Raw genomic sequence first — 20,955 nt, 5'->3', positions numbered from 1 at the left:
ATACATAAGTCTGGTTCTTCAGTAGTTGAAAACCTAGCCTATTGGTAGTTCCTACCTCAGCTACGGCGGCATCAACGCCTACAGGAAACTGTGAAACGTTTCATATCCACTCGCGAATTGGGAGCTTGATCCTGTTCATCTTGTCTAGCTGTTGTTGTGTGATGAAAGAAGAAAGCAAGGGTGAGCAACAAGCCCACCAAAATAATATGTATAATGATTAACAATATATGAGCATTCTCATAGCACTCATGAAAGTCTTGGTCAAGAAGAATTGAACCAAGTTTGACCTCTTAATGCGACCAAGTCGCATTAAAATTTAGTATATATGTATATATACTTTTCAAAATCTTTGAAATCCTCGGCAATGCATAATATACACAGAGTTCCAGTTTATAACTGTATACAAATATCGTTGCAAGGTGATCTCATATATCTAACCTTGTCTCAACGTTTTTCTCATATATAAGATAATCATTAACCAGATATAAGTTGAAAAGGTGAAGTTACGAGATACTCCAATATACTTATATCTTTTCCGAATACTACTTGAACTACCACCGTTCAAGGTATAATCCGTTTCAAAAGTTCATCACATAGATGAGACTACAAGATAAGATTTGAATAGATTCAATCCTTTAAATATCATTATAAATAATGAAGTTACGAGATACTTTATTAAGTCCCGATATATATACACCTATATATATATACATTTCATACACTCCTTGAAAACCTCTGTTATGAAAATTATAAACAGAGTTGTAATATCCAATGAATTTGGAAAGGAGAAAACCTTGGCATAAACCTGATATCTTGCTGATCAGGCAAAGATACCAATAAGTAACCTTTTCTACTAGTAGATGGACGAATTCCCCACTAGTCATCACCCTGGCCGCATTTGGACCTATGCTGGACTGCCACTCAGCCACTTACGCATTGATGGACTCCCACTGAGCCACTTACACTTTCATGGACGCCCACTGAGCCCATGTTGCTTATGCCGACTCAAACAGATGGACTTACTTCCCGAATGTTGGGCAAGTAATCAAGATGTTTTCTCAAAACAGCAACCTCGTTGCGAATATAAAATACACCACAGAGCCGGATCCCTCAGGTTTTGAGCGAGTATTTAAATCCCCTTCGAAAGGAAGATCTTAAATATAAAAATGAGTTTTGGGATCCGCTCTAACTTTTAAAATCATTTTGAAGACTCGAAAACATTTTTAAGAATGTTTGGAGTAATGCTGATTTAATGAAATAAATCAGTCCCGATATATTAGAAAATATCTTAATATTATTATTTAAATAATATTCCCATAAGGATAATCCTTATAAAAATAATTGAAGTAGAAGTTTTAAAACTCATACTTGAAATGAAAAATAAATAACCAAAGATATACTTATACGAAAGTACGATCTTTATTTGAATGCTCGAAAATAAGTTTGAAATATCGAAATATTATTCTTTAATAAAATAAAGAATATTATTCAATAAAATAAGCGAAGTCATAAGTCCTTGAATGAATATTCAAAATAATATTCATTAAATAAAATAAGCGGATTCATAAGTCCTCGAATGAATATTTAAAATAATATTCATTAAATAAAATAAGCGGAGTCATAAGTCCTCAAATGAATATTCAAAATTATATTCATTAAATAAAATAAAGTTATCGAATAAACCTTATTCGATTAATAGTTTTGAAAACTATATCCATATATATATAAATATATATATATATATATATTATACTCGGGAACATCGACTCCCGGTTTAGAAATATGTTCACCTTTAGGTCCCCTATACTAAGGGTATACGCAACTACTGCTTATCTCGAGCATAAGTATTATGCAACTTATAAGCATTTGAATCAACAATTAGATATCAAGATTACGAAACAGACATGCATATATACCATATCACATGCTCCAATATATCGCAAGATTTGCTAATAACAATCATGCACTTATCACAAGATAATGCATATACATATATTTACATCACAACAACAGTATAACGGGTTGAAAACTTGCCTGAGCGACTGGGGGTGGTAAAAGGCCTGGGATGAGTCTGGTAACCTATAAACAACATATAAGTTGGAATTAAACCAAAGTCGCTTAAGAATCTAGACTTTAACCAATTAGACCCTAACGTTCACTTTTGCGCTTAACGACTCACTTAAGTCGCTCGAATACCCTCGGCTCCACCATTTTTAATAAATTAACCATTAAGAATTTTAAGGCAATTCTTTCACGAGTACTCTTCCAACTGCCTAACCCACTTTACATAATTGTTTCATACTCCAATTAGTCATTTAAGGGTCTTAACCAAGGTTTCAAAGTAAGGCGAGGGGTAATGGTTTCTTCGCGAAATGCCGTTACTTAAAATGGTCGTTTCTCCTAAACCGTACATCGGATTCAAGCGAACCACATATCAAAACGAAGCTCGCAACATGAACTATCTAATAATGGCAATGGTCAAAACCTAACAGTGAGTTCACGGGTCCTGATTTTAAGAACAAAAACAGTCTAAGGTAAATCGGGCATTACGACGGCTATGTTTACGCGATTACCAAATTTTAACTACTCCATACAATCCACACATAAACCCACAATCATCATTACAACCAAAATCCCTCCAAACCTCACTACATCAGTCCATTACTTCATGTTTTATCCAACTCATTCAAACACAACAAAAGCTACTAACCATACTAAGGTTCATTAACTAATAACCAAGATTCAACCATCAAAATCTCTACAAACTCAACCAAACTTTAAACAAACAAGCATCATGCTTCTCATATACTATATCAATCATAACCATTCCTAAATACTCAAAACTAAAGCTAGGGTTTGGAGTTTATACCTTCTTGAAGCTTCTTAACACAACACAAGAGCTTTGAATGCCTAAAGGAACCTTGATCCTTGCTTGTATAACCTTAAACTTTCATAAAAATTCAAGAAAACTAAAGTTAATTTTTGAAAGTTACTATTCACCATCTTCTTCCTTGAATTATTGGAACAGATTCATGAAGAATTGGAAGCTTAAAATCCTAGGATATGCTTATCTAATCATCAAGAAGCTAAGGAAATTACCTTGGATTTGTTTATGGAGTGAAGCTTGAATTTTGCAATTTTTCTTCTTTGAAAAAGGGAAAGGGCCGAGAGCTTCATGAAGAAAAAGAGAGAAAATGAATTGTTTGCTTGTTTGGTGTTTTTGTGTGGTGTTTAGCTTGGTTACATGGAATTTACCATGGTAACTTTTACTTGGCCTAGAATCATCCAACAAAACACTTCTCCTTGTCATGCTTATGTCACCATGCTTGTGTCATCCTATTGCCACATGTCTTCTCCTTGTAGTGTGATGATGTCACAATCCTTGGCTTCTTGTTCAAGTTTGTCTCTTGGTCGCTTATTTTTTTTACGGTTCGCTTAACTTTCGTTCTCGTTTATCGTTTGAGGGGTCATATTCGGGATCTTATTACTTGGGTTCCCCTAACCTTTCTCAATATTTTATATTCCTTTTATGATCCTCTCTTATAATCCTTGAATTTAAATTCTTTTTATCATGTTACCTTATACTCAATTCTTTCGGTATCTGGTGGATTTTTCGGAAAAAATCAAAGTGTTTGAATTTGGATTTTGACGATCTTTACATACACTTATTTACTTTATGGAATACTAATACGATCTTAGAATTTCCATAACAGTACTCCTATATAGTGGGGTCTGATAATTTTCCTTAATCAGCATCATCAGCAAAAGTTACTATTCATTAGGGTTTCAAATATTCCAAAAATTGTGGTTATTACAATTGATGTGTTTTGATTGCATAAATAAGTTCCTGGTAATGTGTAGATTAATTATGGACAGTTTGGTGGCCTGAGGTGGCCGGAATCGTGTTCTCCGGCCACACTCCGGCGAGTCGACGGCGAGGGTTTGCAAAATTGCAAACAGGCCCCTGGACTTTTGGGGAAGAAACGGTTTAGTCCCCCAGGTTTCCAGAGTTTGCATATTTTGGATTTTTATTTAAAAATTATTTAAAAATCATATTTCCTATTTATTTTAATTATAAAAATTTGATTTTAATTTCTGAAAATTCCAAAAATTATTATTTTCATTCCAAAAATTATATTTAATTCAAAAATAAATCTGAATTAATTAGTTAATTAATTTCAGTTAATTTTTAATTGATTAATTAGTCAATTAATTGATTAATTGATTTAATTAATTATTAATTGATTTTAATTAATTATTTAATTTGATTTAATTATTTAAAAATGATTTAAATCATTTTCAAGGCTCGATAATTATTCTGAAATTGTTTTGAAGCCAGAATTGGCCAACCGAACCCTGTTTACTACTTCAAAATTGATTCAACGATCTGTTTTAATTCGGAAAAATGTTTTAAAAATCATTTTAAATATTCGAAAGCCTATTTATGACCTAAGACTTCTTTATAAATGATATACCATTGATTATGTGACGTGTTATGTGTTATATGTGACTTGTTGGTTAACTTTCGGTCTATATATTCGATATTTACTTGTTTATTGCGTAACTTTCAATCCGTTAATCGGATTTGGGTGATACGAAGGGTAGATAGAAGTATGTGTTGAATCGAATCGTATGAGTTGAATATTGATTAGATGCTTATGATATGTTAGCAGAAGAGGCAAGGCGTAGGAAAGGGAAACAGATAGTCAAGGAGTAAGACTGGTGATTGAGAGCAAGTGCAGTGTAGTAAGCTAGTACCAGGCAAGTGTTCTGAACTTTCTCGAGATATTATAGTGATTGATAGTCCTGTTTATATTGCAAGTGCTTTGAAGCACTGAACCCTAAACTCTGATTCCAGTTATTGATCTTGAGTTATAAACCTGATTCTTTCTAAACCATTGATTATTGTATCCCCAAATACAAACCTCAAATATACGATACTACTCCACAAATACATACAAACTAATTATCAAACACTGAACCAGATTACTTACACACTCAAACCATTGTATATTATACTTTAAAAGACCAAATCCTTGAAACCCTGAAACGTTGATCTTTTTGTTATCCAATTCTTTCACTACCTAGCAGCCAAGCTTTGGAAATGCCATATTGATCTTTATGTAGATTGAAACCATTTTCATTATTGAACGTCCAATGTTGTTAATGATCCTGTTTATTATTTATTACTGCTTATTCTGTTATTATGGTAGAATTGGATTGTTTTTATAAAATTATGGACCAGATTCATGGTCAGACCATATAATGGTCAAGTTAGGCCAATGTGTGCCTTGGATCCAGTAGTTAGAGCAGTGCTTTGTGCTTTACTCGGGGTTAGTGCGTGGCTGATCAGCAGCCTAACCTTGGTTTTAAAATGAAAATATAATATCCAATTCTAAATCATAATTCATTGTTCACTTGATATCATAAACATATTTACCTGATGATCATTATTCTCAGTTTTACTATTGTGACTTGCTGAGCTAGTTAGCTCATTTGTGCGATTTTGTTCATGTTCTTTTCCAGTTAAGAAGGAACCGGTTGGTACCGAGGATCCCCAGTCCAGCGCGAGAGCTAGGGGTTCAGGTTGATCGAGTTGAGCTAGTAGGTTTCTTTTGGAAGAATTTAAGTTTGTAAAAGTTTGTACTAATGTTTAATACTTAGTTCTGAGTTTGGATAGTTGGGATTTGAATGGTTTGTAATATAAGTAAGTGTGGTTGGCTTGTGTGCATACTTTAACCTGTTGCGGTCCGTGGTAATCGGTAAGTAGGGATACTGCATATCATTATTATTATCGTTATCATTATTATAAGCAGGTTATTAATAAGGTGTGTGTGTGTGGACCCCAAACTTCTGACCCGGGTTTGGAGGGCGCCACATCACCTCATGTTCAGAATCTGAAGTGTCTGTCCAGATTTTCTTCTTTGTGACAAGTGCCTTGCCTTTGTCACTTTTTACTTTCTTGCAGTCAGGAGATATTTGGCCTCTTTCACCACAATTGTAGCATTTGACATTTGAGTTGTCGCCTCTGTTAGACTTTCCTTTACCTTCAGACTTTCTGAATCCTTTCTTATCAGAACTTCCACTTTTCCTGGAAAACTTTTTGCTTTTCCTGAATTTCCTGTAGGCTATCTTTGTGATACCCTTCACCATAAGAGCACACAATTTCATCATCTCTTCATCAACATCCATTTCAGGTAAACTTTCAGTTTCTAAATCATCATTATCAGAATATGATGACTCTGAATTAGACTTTATGATGAGAGCTTTTCCTTTGCCCCTCTTTGAGGCAACAACTTTAGGAGATTCATCCTCAGCTTTAAGAGCAACTGTCCTTGACTTTCTTCCATGCCTCTTGCTCCTTTGATCCATCTCAAGTTCATGAGTCTTGAGCATACCATAAATTTGATCAAGAGTAGTTTCAGTAAGGTCATAGTTGTCTCTTATGGTAGTAGACTTCAAATCCCAATTTTCAGGAAGAGCTAAAAGGAATTTTAGATTTGAATCTTCAAGATCATATTCCTTGTCCACCAGTGACAGATCATTCAAGAGTTTGGCAAACCTGTCATATAAATCAGTTAATGACTCATCAGCTTTTGAGTCAAAGTGCTTATACTCTTGAGTGAGTATAGTCCTCCTGTTCTTCTTGATTGCATCAGTTCCCTGGAATCTTATCTCCAAAGCATTCCATATCTCCTTTGCAGTCTTGCAATGAATTACCCTATTTGATATGACATTATCAATGGCACTATGCAGCAAATGCCTTACCCTTGTATCCTTGGCAATAGATAAGATGTCTTCAGCTGTGTACTCACATTTCTCCTTTGGTATGGTCTTTGCTGGTTGATCAGCAACTACAACAAAGAGCTTGGTAGGCTTATGTGGTCCTTCATTAATTCTGTCAAGGTATTCTGGATCTGTAGCTTCCAGAAACATAGCCATCTTCACTTTCCATATGGGATACTCAGAAGGTCTCAGTATGGGAACCCTAATTATCTCATATCGACTATGGGTTTGAGTGTTTTGAGTTTCTTGAGTTTTGGTGGGCTTGGTTGGAGTTTGTGCTTCTTCAGACATGATTGTTTGGATCTTTACAGTATGTGTGTTAACAAAAGAGCTCTGATACCACTTGTTAGGTCACACAACACTGTAGAAGGGGGTTGAATACAGTGTTTATACAATCAAATTGATTTAACACAAGTATTTAACAAAGATCAAGTATATTGAATAAACTCTGTTACAATAAGAACTGTTGTTCTCTCTCAGTGATGAACAAATATCACTAAGAGCTGCTAGGTTATAATGTATAATCTTCTCGATAATGATAACACATCTAGTGTAAATCCTAAGTCTGTATTTATATAGTACATAGTTACAAGATAACTTCTAATTGATATGGAATACAATTATGACTCCTAAAATATATCAATCAGATATCTTCTACAAGTCTTCCAGTCTTCTAACTCTTTCCATGCATATCTTCTTTTGTTTTAATCTTGATCTTCTACTGCAAATCAGCTTCCTTCCTTATATGAAAGTCTTCTCGCACTTAAGTTCTGATATGACCTTAAGTTTTGATATTAAGTTCTGACTTCCAGTAAGTCCTGATTTTTCTTGTTGTTTAGTTCTGAAAACTGAACACATATCATATTAGACATGACATCTCAAATATATCTAACAAAAGCTTCTGAATACATTCCAAAAATCACTGAAGATGATTGATAAGTGGCATTTTATATCACTTAGAGCGTCTCATAGCAGCTTGAATTGGTGTTTTCGGCTCAAGTATTTTATGTATTTGACGTGTTTTCTAGTATTTTTGTATTTCAGGGTATAACTTGCTTATATAGGTGGTTTTCATCAAATAAAGCTTAAGGAAATGCTTGGAATCAGTCTAGGGGTGATGAGCGAAGAAATCAGCAAAAACAGAAGCAAAATAAGGAATTTTCCAGAAAGGTTGCAGGCGGCCGCGCACTAGGAGCAGGCGACCGCATGCTAGCAAGCGGCCGCGTGGAGGCAGCAGGCGACCGCCAGTGGGCGGAAATTCAGAATCTGTATTTTATTAATTCTAGTACAATTGGGCTTCTGTTGGCGCTGGTTCTCTTGGGCTATTATATAAACCTTATAGGAAGACATTTTCTATATAGATAATAATCAAGAACAAAGGCAAGAAGATTGAGAAGACCGTTTTAGCACGCAACAACGAAGAAGAGGAAGTATATGTTTATCTTGTGATTCTTTTAATTCGTTGTAACTGTGGATGCTAGTTTTTTTTATACTTTGAACCTTAATACTCTTGTGACGTATTTCATTATTTATTAAGTATTTTTATTAGCCTTATATTGTTGTGTTATTATCATGCTTTCATATGAACCCATGGTGACGATGAGTTCTATTATGGGCTAATCGTGGTCATGGGATTCTAGCGAATTTACTATGGATTTCTTTAGTTAATTGTTTAATACCTTGGTATGTGGTGATTGTATGATATCTAGTATAGGTTGTGCTTATTCGTCTTATATGCGTCACGAACATGTAAGATAGGCTGTTAATCTCTTGTGAAGCGACAGTGAATCTTGAGATTTAGAACTTGCCATGCTAGCATAGGTTCATGTATTATATGCATGATTAGTGGGTAACTCTAACCATTTTACTTGTTCTGTGTAATTATCATGAATAACTTGTGCTTAAATCGTTATGTTGTCAAATTCTGTAGACATATAGGGTCTCAACATAATTGATGCCTATTTAACTTCTATCTTAATTGTGGATGCTTGGTAGAATGGTATCCGTATAATGAAAGTTGGCGTTTATCAGTTTCGTGTTGTTCGATTAATATCATCACCATTATATGTTAAGGTTAATAACACTAATTATTGAATGAAGTAGTAATGAAGTTAGGATCTCATGTGTGTTTAATATTGTTAATTCAAGTGTTTAATTCTCGTAGTTAATATTAGTTAACCAATCTTAATTGTTATCGTCTTGGCATTGAAGAATAACCATACATTGGTGAGTAAGTGTTAATTAAATATAATTAATCAGAGTCTCTGTGGGAACACACTAGAAATCATTCTATATTACTTGTGAACACGTATACTTGCATGAATTATTTAGCGCATGCTTTGTGCTTAACAAGTTTTTGGCGCCGCTGCCGGGGACTCGGTGTTGATTTGTTTAGTTTATGTACTTGCCATCAGTGGTCATTAGGATTCATTGATTAAGACATGTTACTTACTGCTTCCGGTTTTGTTTCAGGTACTCTAGCGAGCGTTTATGCAAACACGTTCTCGCACTCGCAAGAGAAATATGGATAAAGCTGAGGAAACAGATAAAGCTCTTGAATTTTCGGAGAAGACAGTTTTTGAAGATTCGGATAAAGAGAGTGAAAATAAAGAACCTAAAATAATGGGTGATCGTCTAGCTCAAGCTGATCCAGCTCTTATGGACTTTTCTAGGCCTAAAATTGATGACATTCAGTCAAGCATCATTCATCCGGCTATTGAGGCCAATAATTTTGAAATCAAGCCGGGCACTATTCAGATGGTGCAGAATTCTGGTTCTTTCGGAGGGGCTGCGACTGAAGATCCCAACATGCATATCAGGAATTTTGTCGAGATCTGTAGTACTTTCAAATATAATGGTGTCACTGATGAGGCTATCAAGATGAGGCTTTTCCCATTCTCTCTGAGGGAGAAAGCTAAGGACTGGTTACATTCTTTACCAGCTGAGTCCATCACTACTCGGGAAGATCTTGCGCAGAAGTTTCTGGTGAAGTTCTATCCAATGGCAAAAACTGTAGCTATGAGGAGTGCTTTTACTCAGTTTGCGCAGCAACCAGGAGAAACTATGTGCGTAGCTTGGGAGCGCTACAAGGAGATATTGAGAAAATGTCCACATCATGGTATGCCTGACTGGATGGTGATCACTGGTTTCTATAATGGTTTGGGGGTCCAATCTTGACCTATGCACGATGCAGCTTCTGGAGGCGCCTTGTGGGCCAAAAGCTATACTGAGGCCTATAATCTCATTGAAACTATGGCTGCAAATGAGTATCAAAACCCAACTCAAAGGATGATGCCTGGGAAAGTAGAAGGTATTCAGGAAGTCGATGCAGCTATAGCTATTGCAGCGCAGCTCAAGGCGCTATCTATGAAGGTCGATTCTTTAACCAACTATGGTGTAAATCAAATAGCTAGTGTCTGTGAGCTTTGTGCAGGCTCTCATGCTATGGATCAGTGTTCTCTTGTTAATGAATCTGTTCAGTATGTGAATAATTTTCAGAGACCGCAGCAGCCTGTGCCCGCTACTTATCATCCTAAGAACAGAAATCATCCCAATTTCAGCTGGAGCAATAATCAGAATACTGTTCAGTAACTATATCAGCAAGATGCAAATAAATAGTTTAATCCACCTAGATTCTAGCAACCTCAGCAATTTGCTTAAAGGTAATCATATTCTCAACAAGGAGGTGTTGCTCCACCTTCTAGTGCTGATTTCGAGGAGTTAAAGCTGTTGTGAAAAAGTCAGGCTGTTTATATGAAGACCTTGGAAAATCAAATTGGACAAATAGCCAATGCCTTGCTCAATCATTAACCTGGCACACTTCCCAGCGATATTGAAGTGCCAGGCAGGAAGGAAGCTAAAGAGAAAGTCCAAGCTTTCACCTTAAGGTCTGGAAAAGTTGTTGATGCTGAAAAAGCAAAAGATGTAGAAGTTAAAGTTGTAGATGAAGAAGGAATATAAAAGGAAAAAGAGGGGGAACCAAGGAAGACTACTGTTGAACACACCCTGCCTGAGGGTAATACAGGGGAGAAACAGCTCTATCCTACAGGCCTTTCTTGTCATTCTGGATTTCGAGGAAGATAAGAAGATTCCCATAATCTTGGGAAGACCTTTCTTGGCTACAGGTCGTACCTTGATAGATGTGCAAAAAAGTGAACTCATTATGAGGGTGCAAGATCAAGATGTGACATTCAATATGTTCAATGTGATAAAATTCCCTACGGAAGATGAGGAGTGCTTCAAGGTGGATTTGGTCAATTTTGTAGTTATTTCAGAACTTGATCATGTGCTAAGGTCTGACGCCTTAGAAAAAGCCTTATTGGGGGATTTTGACAGTGAAGATGATGAAGGCAATGAGCAGTTATAATATTTAAATGCTTCTCCTTGGAAACAGAAGTTAGACTTGCCATTTGAATCTCTTGGAAATACTGATCTCAAGAATGCTGAGGGAAAGCTCAAACCATCTATTGAGGAAGCACCTACTTTGGAGCTTAAACCATTGCATGAACACTTGAGGTATGCTTTTTTAGGTGAAGCATCTACTTTGCATGTTATTATTGCATCTGACCTTTCAGGTAGTGATGAGGACAAGCTCTTAAGAATTCTGAGAGAATTCAAATTGGCTATCGGGTGGACTATAACAGATATAAAAGGGATCAGCCCTTCATACTGCATGCATAAAATTCTGCTAGAGGAAGGTAGCAAGCCGACTGTTGAGCAACAGCGAAGGCTTAATCCTATAATAAAAGAACTGGTGAAGAAAGAAATTCTAAAATGGCTGGATGCAGGAATCATATATCCTATTTCTGACAGTTCTTGGGTGAGCCCCGTACAATGTGTACCTAAGAAATGAGGTATTACTGTGGTAGCAAATGAGAAGAATGAGCTCATCCCTACTCGAACAGTCACTGGATGGAGGGTATGCATGGACTACAGGAAGTTGAATAAAGCCACGAGGAAGGACCACTTCCCTCTTCCATTCATTGATCAGATGCTTGATAGGTTGGCTGGTCATGAGTATTATTGTCTTCTGGATGGCTATTCGGGCTACAATCAGATTTGCATTGCACTAGAAGATCAAGAGAAGACCACCTTCACTTGTCCATTTGGCACGTTTGCTTTCTGCAGAGTTTCTTTTGGCTTATGTGGTGCACCTGCCACTTTTTAGAGATGCATGATGGTCATTTTCTCTGATATGATTGGAAATAATGTCGAAGTGTTCATGGACGACTTCTCCGTCTTTGGACATTCGTATGATGAATGCTTGAACAATCTCCGTTTGGTGCTCAAAAGGTGTGTTGAGACCAATCTGGTACTCAACTGGGAAAAATGTCACTTTATGGTGCAACAAGGCATCATTCTTAGGCATAAGGTCTCTAGTAAAGGTCTTGAGGTGGATAAAGCCAAGGTGGGCGTTATTGAAAATCTTTCGCCACCTATTTTTGTGAAAGGAATCCGTAGCTTTCTTGGTCATGCGGGTTTTTATCGGCATTTTATCAAAGACTTCTCTAAGATATATAAGCCATTGTGCAATTTGCTCGAGAAAGATGTGCCTTTCAAATTTGATGATGAATGTTTGGCAGCATTCGAGACTCTCAATAAAAATTTAATAACTACACCAGTTATTATGGCACCTGAATGGAGAGAACCTTTTGAAATGATGTGTGATGCAAGTGATTATGCAGTGGGAGCAGTTCTTGGGCAGCGAAAGAGTAATATCTTTCATGTGGTCTACTATACTAGTAAGATGCTAAATGGAGCCCAATTGAACTACACTACTATTGAGAAGGAGCTCTTGGCTATAGTTTTTGGTTTCAAAAAATTTCGATCTTATCTACTGGGGACAAAGGTGACAGTGTTCACTGATCACGCTGCCATCCGCTATCTGGTCTCAAAGAAGGATTCGAAGCCTAGACTTATTCATTGGATTCTCTTACTACAGGAATTCAAGTTAGAGATCAAGGATCGAAAAGGTACTGAAAATCAAGTAGCTGACCATCTCTCTAGATTGGAGAATCCCGATTCTACTTCACATGATAAGACATCGATCAATGAATCTTTTCCGAACGAGTAGTTGTTCACAATTTAAGAGGAAGAGCCATGGTTCGCAGAAATTGTGAACTATCTTGTTAGCAATATAATGCCTCCTAATATGATTGCGGCTCAAAAGAAGAAGTTTCTGCATGAGGTGTAGTGGTACATGTGGGATGAACCATATTTGTTTAGACAAGGAGCTGACCAGATCATCGGGAGATGTTTCCCATTCTGTGAGACGGAGGGGATATTACGAGACTTTCATTCCACAGTTTATGGTGGACATTATGGTGGTGAAAAGATAGCAGCTCATATTCTTCAAGCAGTTTTTTTCTGGTCTATGTTGTTTAAGGATGCATATCAGTTCGTTTTAAGGTGTGATCGTTGCCAAAGAGTTGGGAATCTTTCCAGAAAGGATGAGATGCCTTTAAATGTGCTACTTGAAGTTGAGGTCTTCGATGTTTGGGAAATCGATTTCATGGGACCATTTATCTCATCCTGCAATAATCAGTACATCTTGCTGGCAGTCGATTATGTCTCAAAATGGGTAGAAGTCAAAGCTCTACCGACTAATAATGCAAAGGTAGTGTTGAGTTTTCTTTATAAGCAGATTTTCACAAGGTTTGGAACACCACGAGTTATCATAAGTGACGAAGGGTCGCATTTCTGCAATCGTAAGTTCACTTCTATGATGCAACGCTATAATGTGAATCATCGCATTGCTACTGCATATCATCCGCAAACTAATGGTCAAGCTGAAGTGTCTAATAGAGAGATCAAGTGCATTCTAGAGAAAGTCGTTTGTCCGTCAAGGAAAGATTGGTCTTTGAAGCTCGATGAAGCTGTTTGGGCTTATAGAACAGCATACAAGACTCCACTTGGGATGTCCCCGTTTCAACTTGTTTATGGTAAGGGATGTCATTTACCTGCGAAGCTTGAGCATAAGGCTTATTGGGCATTGAAGAAGTTAAACCTTGATCTAGATGCAGCTGGGAAGAAGCGAATGCTTCAGTTAAATGAACTTGATGAATTTCGACTTCAAGCGTACGAAAACAATAAAATATACAAGGAAAAGGTAAAAAGGTGGCATGACAGGAAGCTATCGCCTAAGTCATTCATGTCGGGGAAACAAGTTCTTCTATTTAATTCTCATCTCCGACTTTTTCCTGAAAAGTTAAAATCAAGGTGGTCTGAACCATTTATCGTCAAAATTGTGGTTCCACATGGAGCAGTGGAGATTTTTGAGAACGATCCGGGCCAAGCATTCAAAGTAAATGGTCATAGATTGAAGCACTATTATGGGGATACGGCAAACCGTGAAGTGGTTAGTGCTGTTTTATTGTCCACTTGATCGCATTACTCTACGTCAAGCTAATGAGGTAAAAGAAGCGCTTCTTGGGAGGCAACCCAAGATATGAGACCATAGGACACCTTAGAATTTAGCACTTTATCCAAAAACCCAAAAAAATCCGAAAAAAGTTGGCAGAATTTTTTTTTCCAGAAGCCTAGTAGGCGCCCGCGTGCGCGTGCTAGCAGGCGCCCGCGTGTTGGTGCCAGGCGACCGCGTGCGACCCTGATTTTTGAAAAATCATTTTTCAACCTATATAAAAAAAACAACAAAACAAAAACAAAATTTACAGGAGCCATATCACCCATTAACCCACGAATTCCCCCCATACTTAGCCACAATCCCCACTCCTAATCAAATTCTAACCCTAATTTTGCCCTATAAATACATACAACCTCTACATGCACATCCCACACAGGTTTAACTCTACAAAATCTCTCGTACACACCAAACACAAACTCTCTAACTCTTATTCTCAGTTCTCATGGCCCCAGAGAGAGCACGAACTGTGGGTAGCAGCACCACCAATCCGACTTCTACTGATTCTTCAAGGAATACTGCTGCGAAGCCCCGATTGTTGGATAGGGCTACTGAAGAAGAGTACGCCAAGCTTCTGACTAAAGCGATTATAAAGGAGAGGGGGTTCTTGCCATCAGGGAGGGATGGTGAGTTGCTACCGATGATTGCTGAGAAGGGATGGATTACATTCTGCGAGTCACCTGAGGTGGTACCGATGAGTGTTGTTCGCAAATTCTATACGAACGCCAAGGCTGACAAGAATGGGTTTTCTGTTGTTCATGGGCTTACTGTTGATTATCAGCCCGAGGAGATTCGCCGGTTGATTGGACAGCGACAAAGGAAACCACAGGAGGAGAACTGGAATGCAAAGGCCCCTGAGGACTTTGATTTGGACTTGATTATTGCTACTCTCTATCAGCCGGACACAATGTGGAAGTTTAAAAGGGGATCCAACGATTATCGTAGTGTCCCTGCTGTCACGATGAACAGGTTTGCTCGTGCTTGGAATGCATTTATATATGCTAATATTCTTCCTTCTTCGCATTCACATGAGGTTATAGTGGAGAGGGCGAGATTGTTAAGGGGGATTCTGAATGATGAATATTATGTGGACCTTGGTGAATTCATCTACCAAGGGATTTTGAAGTTTTTGAGGGGGAAATCGCAGTACTCTATCCCGTATGCCTCTATTGTCACGAAGCTTTGCAAGGAATGTGGAGTCCAGTGGCCGTCTTATGAGCAGCTGTAGATGCCGGCTGCTCCTATTAATTCATCGACTTTGAATGCGATGCAGGAGTGGACGGGTGGAGAGCCCGAGTCACATGGTTTGGGTTATCGCCTTCCGGGAGGAGTTCCAGCATCTGGTGCTGTCCTGGCTAGGCCTAGTCAGGCTCAGGGAGAGGCAGGCTCTTCGAGAGCTCAGGGATGAGATGGTTCGGGATTAGCTGATGTCCAGTACAGGAGGCTTTCAAGGAGGATGGATGCAATGTATGAGTCACAGAGTCGATTTGCGCAGGAGCTCACCCAAGTACTTGGGACTGCATTTAGAGGCCTTTGAGCTAACATCCAGTGGCCCGTTTATGGTGAGGCATCTATTTATCCACCTCCTAACACTCCACCCACTGAGGGTGATGATGATGATGATGATTCATCTGAGTAGGTATACCCTGTGTTCCATTCTATTACCTTCACTGGGGACAGTGAAGATTTTAAGTTTGGGGTGGTAGTTAAGGAACATATTTGTGTGTGTGTCATGTAGTTGCATTTTCATCATAGTTTATGTTAGGTCACACAACACTATAGGAGGGGGTTGAATACAGTGTTTATACAATCAAATCGATTTAACACAAGTATGTAACAAAGATCAAGTATATTCAATAAACTCTGTTACAATATGAACTGTTGTTCTCTCTCAGTGATGAACAAATATCACTAAGAGCTGCTAGGTTACAATGTATAATCTTCTCGATAATGATAACACATTTAGTGTAAACCCTACATCTGTGTTTATATAGTACACAGTTACAAGATATATTCTAATTGATATGGCATACAATTTTGTCTCCTAAAATATATCAATCAGATATCTTCTACAAGTCTTCTAGTCCTCTAACTCTTTCCATCCATATCTTCTATTGTTTTAGTCCAGATCTTCTCTCCTATAAATTAGCTTCATTTTTTAACTAAAAGTATTCCCACACTTAAGTACTGATATGTATCTTCGGACGACTTAAGATCTGATATTAAGTTCTGACTTCCAGTAAGTCATGATTTGTCCTATTGTTAAGTTCTGAAAACTAAAAACAAATCATATTAGACATGACATCTCAAATATATCTAACAATCTCCCCCAACTTGTAAATTATGCAAAATATACAAGTTAATAGATTTGATGATGTCAAAAACATTTAAGTACAAATGCAAATAAGAGGTTAACTAGATAACTAACTACAACTTACAGTCCTTGTAGCTTTTACCAATCTCACTGAGATAATCTGAATCCAAAATGATTCTTGACAAAGTTTGATATCAGCTTTTCTTCTTTATTCCTTAGGACTTGAGCTATTGTAGTCTTGATTTGCTTCATCTCTTCATTCTGACTTCCAATCTGGTACATTGCAGTCCTTAAATCAGAGATATGGTTTCTTTCTAAACCATCATCCAGTCTTATTACCCTTGGGTGAGAAGAATCTTCATTGTAGCATAAACATTTCTCTTTCAAAATCGCTTCAAGCATAGCATAATCCTTCTTCATTGGAATTTCACTTCCATCATCTTCAATAATATTAGGAATAAATTCTGTAACCCTTGAACTAGAAATTCTAGCTTTATCTCTTATGGTCTTCAATATGAAGTTTGACCATCTCCTGGTAATATCAGACTTTACCTCTAAAAAGTAATGAAAGAATTGATGTTCTTTCCGTGGTTTGTTTAGCACATCTGATTCTGACATCTGATATGTCCTTCCATCTTCAAGAAATAGAATCAGATTTTCTTTGACATTATGCTTGTCATGAGCATCCAGTACCAGTTGAACAGAGACAACCTTATCAAGATGTTTCTGTGTAACATCTTCAAGAGGTTTGTCAGTAAGAAAAAATGGATCTCTGGTAGCAACTTCAACTCCTGTCTTGATTTTAGCTTTATCAGAACCTAGTCCAGCCCTGTCTCTTGGTTCTCTAGCATTTAACCCAATAGTCATGAAATCAGACAACAATTGGCTTTTCTTTGGATCTGATGGTTTGACATTTTTCCATAGAAGTTTCTTTTTGTCAGCTACTTTCATCTTGTCTAAATCAACTTGAGCTCTGTCAAAGGTTGATGTCTTAATGACTTTATCAGATTTTGTTGTTTCTGTTGTTGCTTGCAGTTCTTCACTCTGAACAACTTGAGCACTATCAGAGGTTGTCTTTGATTCTTCAGAAATCTTCCTTCTTTTCAGATTTTGAACAGATTTATCTTCAACAGGATTATCATCAGTAACTTGAACCATTTTGCACACTGGTTTCATCAGGATTTGAGGAATCTTCATCTCCAGTTGCTTGGTTGGTTCATCAACTTTTCCCTTTCCTTTATCTTTGGGATCAATCTCAATCTGTGATCTAGTCTTGGGCTTTGATGCCTCAGTATTTGACTTCTCCTTGATCATAATGCCTTTTTCCTTAGGCCTTGGAGGTTTCTTTGCAACAGAAGCTGTTAGCTTTAGATTTGTCTTCTCAGCTTTAAATCTAACTTCTTCCTCCTTGAGATTTTCCAAATCCATTCCAGGATTATGCTTCGGAAATAATCTTCTAGCAATCTCTTCATCAAGTGTCTGAATCTTGGGATCCTTGTAGTAGACAGTTGTCTGCTTTCCCTTGAGCTTCAGAGTTTGCAGAAACTTCTGAGAGTCTTGACTTCCACCTTGTATCAAAACATCAGGCTTTGTCATCAGACTTTGCTCATCAGAACTTGATATCAGATTTTGATTATCAGCACTTGCTATCAGATATTGAGTTTGAGCAGCTTCAGAACTTGTCTTCTTTTGAATAGAAGATTTTCTTGCATCAGTAATTAGTTTCCTAGAAGAAACCTTGCTGCTCTGCCCTTGACCTTGACCTCTACTCTTATCAGAGTTTTCCTGGTCATCACCATTGTCATCCTTCTTCTTCAGTATCTGAGTGATTGAGCATTTGGACTTACTTACCTTCTCCCCCTTTTTGGCATCATCAGGTAGTAGGAGAGAGAGAAGAAGTTCAACTGAAGATTGGATTTCATCCAATTGAGCTTTTTAAGAGGCTTGATTTTGCAGGACCTCAGTAATTTGGGCATGTTGTTGTTCTTGAATCTTCTCAATGGCTTCAATTTTCTCAGAAATAGGTCTGATAAACCTCTTTTTATCAAGTTTGGTTTCCATATCCAGCTTTTCAGCTTTTTCAAGCAGTTTGTCAACCTTTTCCTGAGTAGCAGAGTATAGACCCTGAAGATTTTTGATAGACAGAGCTGTGACTTTGAGTTGTGTCTTGAAATCAGAATTTCTGAGCAACTCATCAGCTTTTTCAATATGGTTTGTCAGTACTTTGGAGCTTGGAATGAAATTAGTTTCATTCCACTTCTTGGTCCACTCCACACCCCTGTGAATATCTTCCCAAAGAATAGGAGCATCTTGCTCAACAAACTTTTCAATAAGTGCCTCCTTTCCTAGAATGGGAGCTAGAGTATCAACAGAAACACTGTCTTCAGAACTTGAAGAAGACTCATTATCTTTTCACAGTTGAAGAGTATGTGAAGCAACAGGAGATTCTGGAACAACTTCATCTAAATTCTGATCATCATAATTTATCTCCAGAATAGGAGTTGTTGGTATCTCAGCCTGTAGAATAAGAGAATTGACTGTAAATGGCTGAGTTGCTGTGGTTGGAGCTTCCAGAAATAAAGCAGTAGGAATAATCAGCCTTTGAAGATCAATTTTAGGACTTTATCCTGAATCTTCAACTGTTGTTTCTCTGACTGGAGAGACAGTAGGAGTGATCACTGTATCATTAGCAGTGTCTTTGGCTTGAACTGGAGGTGGCAAAGATTCAATCACAATTGGCTTTGAGATCAGAGATTCTTGATCCCCTTCCTCAACTTCAGTAGTATCCTTAGATGGAGGCTTAGCCATGTGCCTTTTTGCCCTCATTTTCTTTAATCTCCTTGATAGTGAAGGAGTTTCTTGATCTGCATCAAAACTTACAGTTTTCTTTCTCTTCAAAGTATCAGAACCTTTAGCTTCAGTATTTATTTGAGAAGTTTCCTTTTCAGCTGTTATCTCTTTCTGAAAATTGACATTTTCAGCTTCAACAGTCACAGGTTCTGATGCATGAACCTGTAATAACCCCAAAAATTTTGGACTTTTTGTAAACCCTTATGAATAGTGTTTTTGCTGATTATGCTGAATAAGAAAACTTTTCATGCCACACTATGTAGGGGTTCTTCTATTGTTATTCTGAGATCTTATTAGCACTCTATATGGTATATAAGTTTATGTAAAGATTGTCAGAATCCAAATTCGAACACTTTGATTTTTCCAGAAAATCCACCAGATACAGAAAGAATTGAGTATAAGGTAACATGATTAAAAGGATTTTAATTCAAGGATTATAAGAGAGGATCATAAAAGGAATATAATGTATTGAGAAAGGTTAAGGGAACCTAAGTAATAAGATCCCGGGTATGATCCCTCAAACGATAAACGAGAACTTAAGTTAAGCGAACCGTATAACAGATCAGCGGCATTAGCCAAGTTAATTAGGAGTTAATCAAAGGGGTTAATGATAATGATGTCATCACACCAACAAGAAGAGGACAAGTGTGGGAAGGTGACATAGGAAAATGACATAAGCATGACCAAAGGGAAGGAAGTGTTGGTTGATTATAAACCACACAAAATTTACCATGGTTAAAAGGTAATTAATCAAAACAAAAGCAAAACAACCAAAAAAATAAATCACAAATCACAAAAACACATTTTCTCCACCTTTCCAAGCAAGAAGCTCTCGGCTTCTTCACTTTTTCAAAGACAAGAAAATCAAAATCCAAGTTCCAAGCATTGTTAAATTGTGAGGTAATTATCTAAGGTTCCTTGTACATAGATATAGATATTCTATAAGTTTAACCTTCAAATTCCTTCACAATCTCTTCCTATAATTCATGGAAGAAGAGAGTGAATAGTGTTTTTCAAGAACTTGAAATTTTGATCTTGTGTTTTTGTTTAGATAAAGCTTTAGTAAGGATTTTCCAAGGTTGTTCCAAGCTCCTTAGTTACTCTTACTCACCAAGGAAGGTATAATCTCATACCCTAGCCCTACTTTTGTATATTTAGGATTTTTGTGTTTGGTATGGTTCATGAGAAGCATGGTTATTCAATATTTAGAGATTAGTTGGTTTTGTTATGTTTTTGGAGTTGTAAATCTTGATTATTAATTAATGAACTTAAGTAAGCTTTTAGTTCATGATTGAGAAGTAGTATAAATTAGAGAACTTGAGGTGTTGGGGCTGTTGTAGTATTGTATGGATGGATTTTGGTTGTAGTAATGATTGTGGAATGATTGTGGATTGATTTAGAGTAGTATAAAATTTGGTAATCGCGTAAACATAGCCGTCGTAATGCCCGATTTACTTTAGACTGTTTTTGTTCTTAACATCAGGACCCGTTAACTCACTGTTAGGTTTTGGTCATTGCCATTATTAGATAGTTCTTGTTACGAGCTTCGTTTTGATATGTGGCTCTCTTGAATCCGATGTACGGT

The 20,955-nt window shown here is 37.2% G+C and overlaps 1 non-coding gene across 1 annotated transcript; it reads right to left on the bottom strand.

Moving 5' to 3' along the window:
* Window positions 1–9,801: 9,801 nt before the first annotated feature.
* LOC141709306 (small nucleolar RNA R71) lies at window positions 9,802–9,908 on the bottom strand. The gene has a single exon (XR_012569891.1). It is a non-coding gene; the product is annotated as a small nucleolar RNA R71 (small nucleolar RNA).
* Window positions 9,909–20,955: the final 11,047 nt, after the last annotated feature.

The sequence above is a fragment of the Apium graveolens genome, chromosome 2 (assembly GCF_009905375.1).
Source record: "Apium graveolens cultivar Ventura chromosome 2, ASM990537v1, whole genome shotgun sequence".
NCBI lineage: Eukaryota > Viridiplantae > Streptophyta > Magnoliopsida > Apiales > Apiaceae > Apium > Apium graveolens.
The sequence above is the reverse complement of the archived record's forward strand: the minus strand, read 5'-3'. Positions and strand labels throughout refer to the sequence as shown.